Source organism: Ochotona princeps, chromosome 4 (assembly GCF_030435755.1).
Source record: "Ochotona princeps isolate mOchPri1 chromosome 4, mOchPri1.hap1, whole genome shotgun sequence".
Taxonomy (NCBI): domain Eukaryota; kingdom Metazoa; phylum Chordata; class Mammalia; order Lagomorpha; family Ochotonidae; genus Ochotona; species Ochotona princeps.
The window spans coordinates 10,451,980-10,459,333 of NC_080835.1; positions in this window are offsets into that span (position 1 = coordinate 10,451,980).

Consider the following 7,354-nt stretch of genomic DNA (forward strand, 5'->3'; position numbering starts at 1 on the left):
TTCTGATTCTACAGTTAAATAATGCAATGATTGATGTTAGGAGTTCATTAGAACTCTGAAATATAGGAAGAAGAAAGAATGAAAGAAACTGGAAAAGCATAGGAGAAAGATGAGCCACCAATGTTTAAATCCATGTAACGGGAATTTTAGAAAGAAGTTGAGAAAGAGAATGAAGCCAGATAAATAACTCAAGGGATAATGAGAGAAAATTTCCCCAAACTGATGAGTCAATCTACTGATTTAAAAAAAGAAAGAAAAAGAGAAGAAAAGTTTACTAAACATAAAGGAAAGGAGACAATACCATGGGCTGAATAACCCCCAAACACTATCCAAACCTTAAACTCTTGTGTTGAAATCTCAGTACCACAAAATGAAAGAATAGTTGGAGATATAGCCTTTTAAGAAGTATTAGATTGGGAGGGGGGCAGTGAGTTCGTCCTCAGGGCTGGGATGGATGGACCTCCCAGCAGTGTGGCTGCTACTGGGGGCGTCTAAGTCAGGTCAGACTCAATGCTTGGGGCCCTAGCCCCAGCCACTGCTGCCAAGTGGTAGGCAAATCTAGGGCTTGACTGAACCCAAGAGTTTCCTCCCTTCACAGAAAATACACTGTGAGGAGAATGCAGCACCCCAGCTACCTGGCTCTGCCCACTACCACCATCTTGGAAGAGCCAAGTGAGTTTGTCCTCAGGGCTTGGATGGACAGACCTCCCGGCAGCATGGCAGCTGCTTAGGGCATCTGAGCCAGATTAAGCTTAATGCTTGGGGCCCTAGCCCCAGTTACCACTGCCAAAAGATGGCCAACCAGCACCAGTCTTCACCTATGGTCACCTGGCAGCGAGCTCTGGGTTCTTGAGGGGTATGGAATTACTGCGTACAGACATCCATGGCTAAGGCCACTGTACATGAACATCAGGAATAAATCCTGGTGGACTCCCAAAGACAGGGCCACTGTACTTGCAGGTTAGTGAGGGGACTGAGACCTGGTGGTTTGGAGGGAAGAGACCGGAAGGTCTATGGGTCAGATTGCTATGCCAACCCAGATGGGAATCCTGAGTAGGGTTTGTCAGTATGAACATTGTTGACCACCACACACCAGTCCACACAAAAGCTGGAGGCTGGTCTAGCAGGGCTAGATCCCAGTACCATACTGAATGTCAGAATAGGGGACACGTCACATTAGGTAGGATCATGCCACCAACCGGCACGCGAGAGAACCAGGCCCAGGGGTAGAGTCTGTGGGGAATATATGGGCCAAAACCTACGGAAATACAAGTCCCACTGGTTAGCTCAAGAGTTGGGGTGGTGATGGAACCTGCCACACTCACGTGCACAGAGACTGAGACTAGTCTGGGCAGGGCCAGGCTGGAGTACTCTCCATGCATCCTAAAACAGGGTGTGGGGCGGGCCGAGCCACAACATTCACCAGCTCATGCAAGGCCAAGATGGAGCAGTAGGCTATGCAAGGCAAAGGCCTAGCACTCACTGGCATGCATGAGATCCGAGTCTGGAAGTGGGCCGAGTAGAAAAACATGGAAAACTCCCTTAGCTCCCACTGGTGAGCACGTGGTCCAGGCCTGGGGGTCAAGCAAGCTGGGCAAGGTAGCTTCAACTGATGGCAAATGTGTGTGTTGGTTTTGGAAGGGGGCAGACCAGGCAGGGCCAACAAACCTTAGCCTACTGGCAAGTGCAAAAATCATGCTGCAGTGTAGGTCATGCCAGGCTAGGCTATCACACCTTGTGGTTTACATGAGCCAGGATAATAGCAGACTGAGCAGGGCCAGTTTCCACACCCATTAGTGAGAGTTAGGACTGTGAACAGGCCAGGCCAGGCCAGGCTATCACATCCAAAGGCCAAAGCCAAGACAGACAACTGACTATGCCAAGCTGATTCAGAGCAACCACTGGCACATGCAAAATCTGTGGATGGGAACAGGCCTGGTTGGGGAGCTAAGGGGACACCCTGGCTGGGTTGTGGGTCCCATTGGTGAGTGTAAAGACCAGAGTTGGAGCTGCTATCTGGTCTGGACATGGCTCTAATCTCCCTTGGCACAACTGTGAACTGGGTCTGGGGTGTACCAGACTGGGCTAGACTCCAACACCCACTGGTGCTTGTGAGAACCAGGATAAACGTAGGATGGGCTGGGCTAGGTCTCTGTCCCTGCTGAGTCATGTGTGAGCTGTGTCTGGATATGGACAAGCCTTGGCTAGACTGTAAGAACCCAATAATAAGAACCGGAATGTGTGAAAGCCAGTCAGGAAAGGTCTCTGTTCCTTCTAGGACACGAGGTGGACTAAGTGAGCTGGCTCATGGACCCACAAATGGGTGCAAGATCTGGTATTGGGGGAGGTTCTGATGGAAGAGCTTGGGAAACTCCTGTCAGGACACAGTCCTTACATGTGAGCATAAGAACCACCATAGGCAGCAGCCCAGACCAGGCCAGGGAATGGTATGCACCGGCATACATTTGGCATAGATGGAGGGCAAATCAGCCTGGGCCAGTTCATATCACCTGCATGTGAATCCAAGTACCAAAATGGAGTGTGGGTCAGCCTCAGTTGGGTCACAACACAAGCCAATTCACATGAGGGCCAGGACTGGGGGCTGGCTGAGTTAGGCTAGGCTGTAGCCCATATCAGTGTGAGCTGCAATTGGGAGTTGGCCCGGGGCGGGCCAGGCTAACAGCACTCACTGGCAAATGTTGAGGTGAGGCTGCCCATGCCAGACTGGGCCGCAGCACCCAACCAGCACACATGAGACCCTGCGGAGAGTGAGTTAACCCTGCAGTAGGGCTGCCTGGAGCTCCCCTGCCAGACCACCACTCCCACTGGAAGGTGTGAGTGGGATGGGGGTAGACCAGGCTGGGCAGGGCTACGACGCCTATTGGTCTCATGTGAGCTGGATTAGAAAAATGCCAGGCTGGGTTGATGCTTCCTTCTGCTATATGCATAAGTCAGAGTGGTTGCGGGTTGATTGGGCTTTGCTGCAACACCAGCAGGCAGATGCTGGCATGGGGGCAAATTCTGTCAAGGTAAACTGCAGAATGCAAGGTAAACCTGGAGAATGCAAGATCCGAGAATGGGAGTGGGCCCAGTGGGGAAATAGTGGGCACCTCCCTCTTGGGTTGCCACTCCAACTGGTGAGCATGGGAACTAGGACTAGGTGTGCAGACATGGCTAAACAGAGTGACACCTGTCAGCACATGTGTGGGTTGGATAGTGGGATTGGTTGGGATTGAACTAGACTTCAGTGCCCATTGACATGTGTGAGAGCTGAACAGGATGTGGGGGAGACTGGACCAGTCTGCTGTACATACTGACAAGCATGGGAACCAGGGCAGGAGGCGGGCCTGCTGAGAGTTATTGCAGGTCACTCAGACTAGGCAGCTGCTCCCACTGGCGTACGTGAAGACTGAGTGTGCGGTGGGCAGGATCGGGCTGGGTTGCAATACCAATTGGTTTGGGTAGAAGACAGGGTTGGAGGCAGATCTGACCCCGCAATTTCAACCACCAGCTTATGCATAAGCTGATTGGGCTTGTATTGGCAAGCACACACAAGAAATCTCGTCTAGAATCACCTCAGATGAAGTTTCTTTGGGGATCCCCCCAACTGAATCACTAGACTCAGAACCCCAACCATGAAGAGAATTTCAGGTTCCATGGTCTGATCGTGGAGTGCATGTGTCAGAGCTGGGCCCCCTCAGTGGCTCAGATGGAGCAATGCACATGGAGAATATGACAGTACATTGGAGTATGCAAGGAACAACTGGTACCACAACAGAAGATGGAGGACAGAGAAAATTGGTCAACTACCCAGCCATGTGTTGGCAGTGAATATCTGGGGAAAATGGAGACTCTAAGGTGAATTATGTCAACGAGTGGATTCTGGAGAGATTTCATTGTGTTTGGAGTGGCAAGATGGACAGTAGTTCAGAACTGTTGAACTATTGAAACCTCTTGAGCAGGAACCTCACAGCAAGCCCCACAGTGGGGATCCTGGGGTGATGCTGGGTGGCTGGACCCAGGGTGCAGAAGCGTTTGGGAGGCTGGGTGTGGCTTCTCTACTTATCTCCCCCCTTCCCCCAGATACAGGAAGGAATAAAAAAGAATGTGGAAATGGTGATCTCATCACTTTCTTGTAGCCCTTGACCCTTATCACCCTAATCAACTATGTAAAAATCATCAAAAAATAAAAATTAAAAAATAAATATTAGATTGGAATGAGATTATTCATTGGGGCTCTAATACAAAATGATTATTGTTTTTAAATTTGTAAACAAACACAAAGAGCAGAAAATCTGTCTGAAGACAAGAAAGATGGTTTTCTGAAAGCCAAGGAGAGAGACCACAGAAGAAACCAGTATGTGGAACGTCCAAATATTGTGAAGAAAAACAAATTTGTTATATCAGGCATTCCACCTGTGGGACTTTCTATCACACCCCTACAAAATTAAGAGACAATGAAAATCAGGCAACGATGAGGAAAGGTTCCTCTCTTTGCATAACAGGAGGCAAGATAAAGCATATTGACATAGATTTCCACATGGTAGTCATGAGATCTTACTGAAACATTGTTCCAGTTCTCTTAGAAAAATAATATCAGACGAGAGAACATAAGATAGCAGGCATTAGAGTTTGAGAAGAGAGGATGTGGTTATACTATGGTTTGAAAGGTAATAGGATTGGAAGAAATGAGAGTGCAGTGAAAATGTGGGAAAGCAAAAGCAAGGATGTTAGCAGTTTAAGATATCTTTTTAAAGGATAGATTAAAACCTAAACAGAAGGAAAGAAAAGTTCCCCAATATCAGGGTCTTCTGTCCAGTAGGCCCTGAGACCACTGAGGGGTGAGACGACAGTGTTCTTCTGCAGCAGAAACACTGGAGACAATCTGGTGGTGAAGGATGTCCCTTTTTCTGAGAGAGGTCACAAGCTTATATAGGAGAAGGGGGCCAGCAGAAGGGTGGTCCCGACAGTACTACAATATTGTGACTGGCTAACAGATATGTCTATCTCTCTGGACCCTCCAATGAAGCACCGGAAATTGTATCTCAGGGCAGACTGTAACATTTCACTTCCTAGAGTTGTTTACAAAAGAAGTTCAAGTAGAGTAGGAAAGAGATACTGGGGTACAGCCCATCACTCTTATTGCATGCCCAGTAAACAGGCCATGTTGGGTCTGTTAGCCCAGGGCACAGTGTGTCATATGCTTATGGCAATCTCCCATATCCCAACACCCTTTCTGCTCATTGAAAGCAATGTAACACCCAGCTGGGCCCACTTACCTTACTGGTTGACACCAACTTTCTCAACTTTTCCATTAAAACTGTTAGTTATTTAAAAAGATGGTAGAGTTCTAGTTCATACAACATTATGATATTATTACGCGCAGCTAATTCCTACAGATCGCAGTTCTCACAGTTCGGGTCCCGGTAGTGGCCCAAGGCCCGAAGGCCACGCAGCCAAGTGCCGGGGGAACCGACCAGTTTCGGCACCAAATGTTAGTTAATTAAAAAGATGGTAGAGTTCTAGTTATGATATTATTACACACAACTAATTCCCGCAACCTGGTTCTTTACCGTGAGCTGAAAACACCAGACGCAACGAGGTATCTTAGGAGGTTTATTCCAGTGGGGCAGGAACAGGGTGGAGGGGAAGGGGAAGGGGAGGAGGGGAAGGGAGGCTGGAAGAAGAGGAAGGAAGAGCAAAGAAGAGAGAGAAGAGCCGCACCTGGGGGCCTTTTTGTCTGCCAGGTGTGGGGGGTGGGGATTGGGAGGGTTTGAGAGCAGGCCCCAGGGGATTGGCAACTGCAGGTGAATGCCTAGGGATGATTGGTGAGTGGGCGGGGTTGGGGAAAGGGCTGGAAGATTGGAGGTGGGATTCTCAGGTGGAATGCCAGGTTACATCTGATTGGTGGATGGCTAGACCAGCGTGAATTTCATGAGCTGTGGGGAAGAAGAAATGGCGCCGGGTCCAGGGTCCAGGGTGGGATATTCGAATAACTCCTTACAAAACCAAACTAGACTTAGAATAATAAACGAAGGACTGTCTCTATGGCAGGTGCATCCCTTATATAATTGTATATACTGTCTGTAATGGCAGAAATTGAGAAATTGATGCAGAAATATCAAGTGGTTCTCAATTTCAAGGATTCAATATTTGAACAATTACCATACACACAAAAAGGAAGCTAAGCAGGTTACTTGGTACAGAGATTGCACAAGTATTAAGTCGTGGTCACAATTAGCCAGCATCTTAAATGAAGAATCCCAAAAATCCATGGTTTTTCAGCTGTGACATTGAGCAGATGCCAGATGATTCTGGAGCTTCAAAATTCTAAATCTTCCAAGATAAAATTTCCCTGACTTCCTCAGATAAACATCACTGATTGCCAGTATTACACATTCTCCAGCATGGATTATTATAATGGATTATTATTCTCTTCACATATTTTTTCTGTTTTGAACTGCATGTGATTAAAAACATTCACTTTATTATGATTTGAAAATGATATTTTGTGTTACTTAATATAAGAATATGTTCCAATGATTGCTTATATTTTTAGAAAGGTAATGGAGAAAGTAAGTGTATAGGGAGTAGTTGACTTACAGGTCCACTAGAAGTTAGTAAGTATGAATTCAGAATAGTAAGTCAAATCAACACAACTGATCACTCTGGCTTTGTTTCCATCTTAGTCTGTTTGGGCTGCTGCAACAAAAGACCATAAATCAGATAGCTTATAAATTTAAAAAGATTATTTCTCACAGCTCTGGAGGTGGAAAGATACAAGGTCAAGGTGCCAGCAGGTTTAGTATTTTGTGAGTGTCTGCTTCCTTATGGTTGGTGTCTTCTCACTGTGACCTCACTTAAGAGAAGGAGCAAAGAATTTCCCTGGATCCATCTATGTTAGGGCACTACGTCTATTCATGTGGGCTCCATGTTTATGACCCAATCACCTCCAAAAACCCCAATTCCTAATACTGTTACAGATGGCATTAGGATTAGCAGCCCCAATTGTTTATGTGGGTTCAGACAAAATACACAGTTATTTGACTCAACCAAGTCTAGTCTAAACATGTAGGGAAAAAATGAAGACCAAGGAAATGAGAATATATAAAGGAATACAGTGACAAATCCTAGAAAGCCATCTAAATATGGGTAAATGTGAGGACTTGCATGGGATAAAGGTCAGTAGAAAATAGATAATAGCATTGATTGTACACTTGCCGTGGGCTAAGCTATTGACTCAGTTTGATATTACTGAGACTATTCATACACACACACACATACTTAAAGGTTAGAAAAGTGGTTACAAAGTGAGAGTTTGAGGCAATTTAATCCTCGGGAAACCAGTACTAAA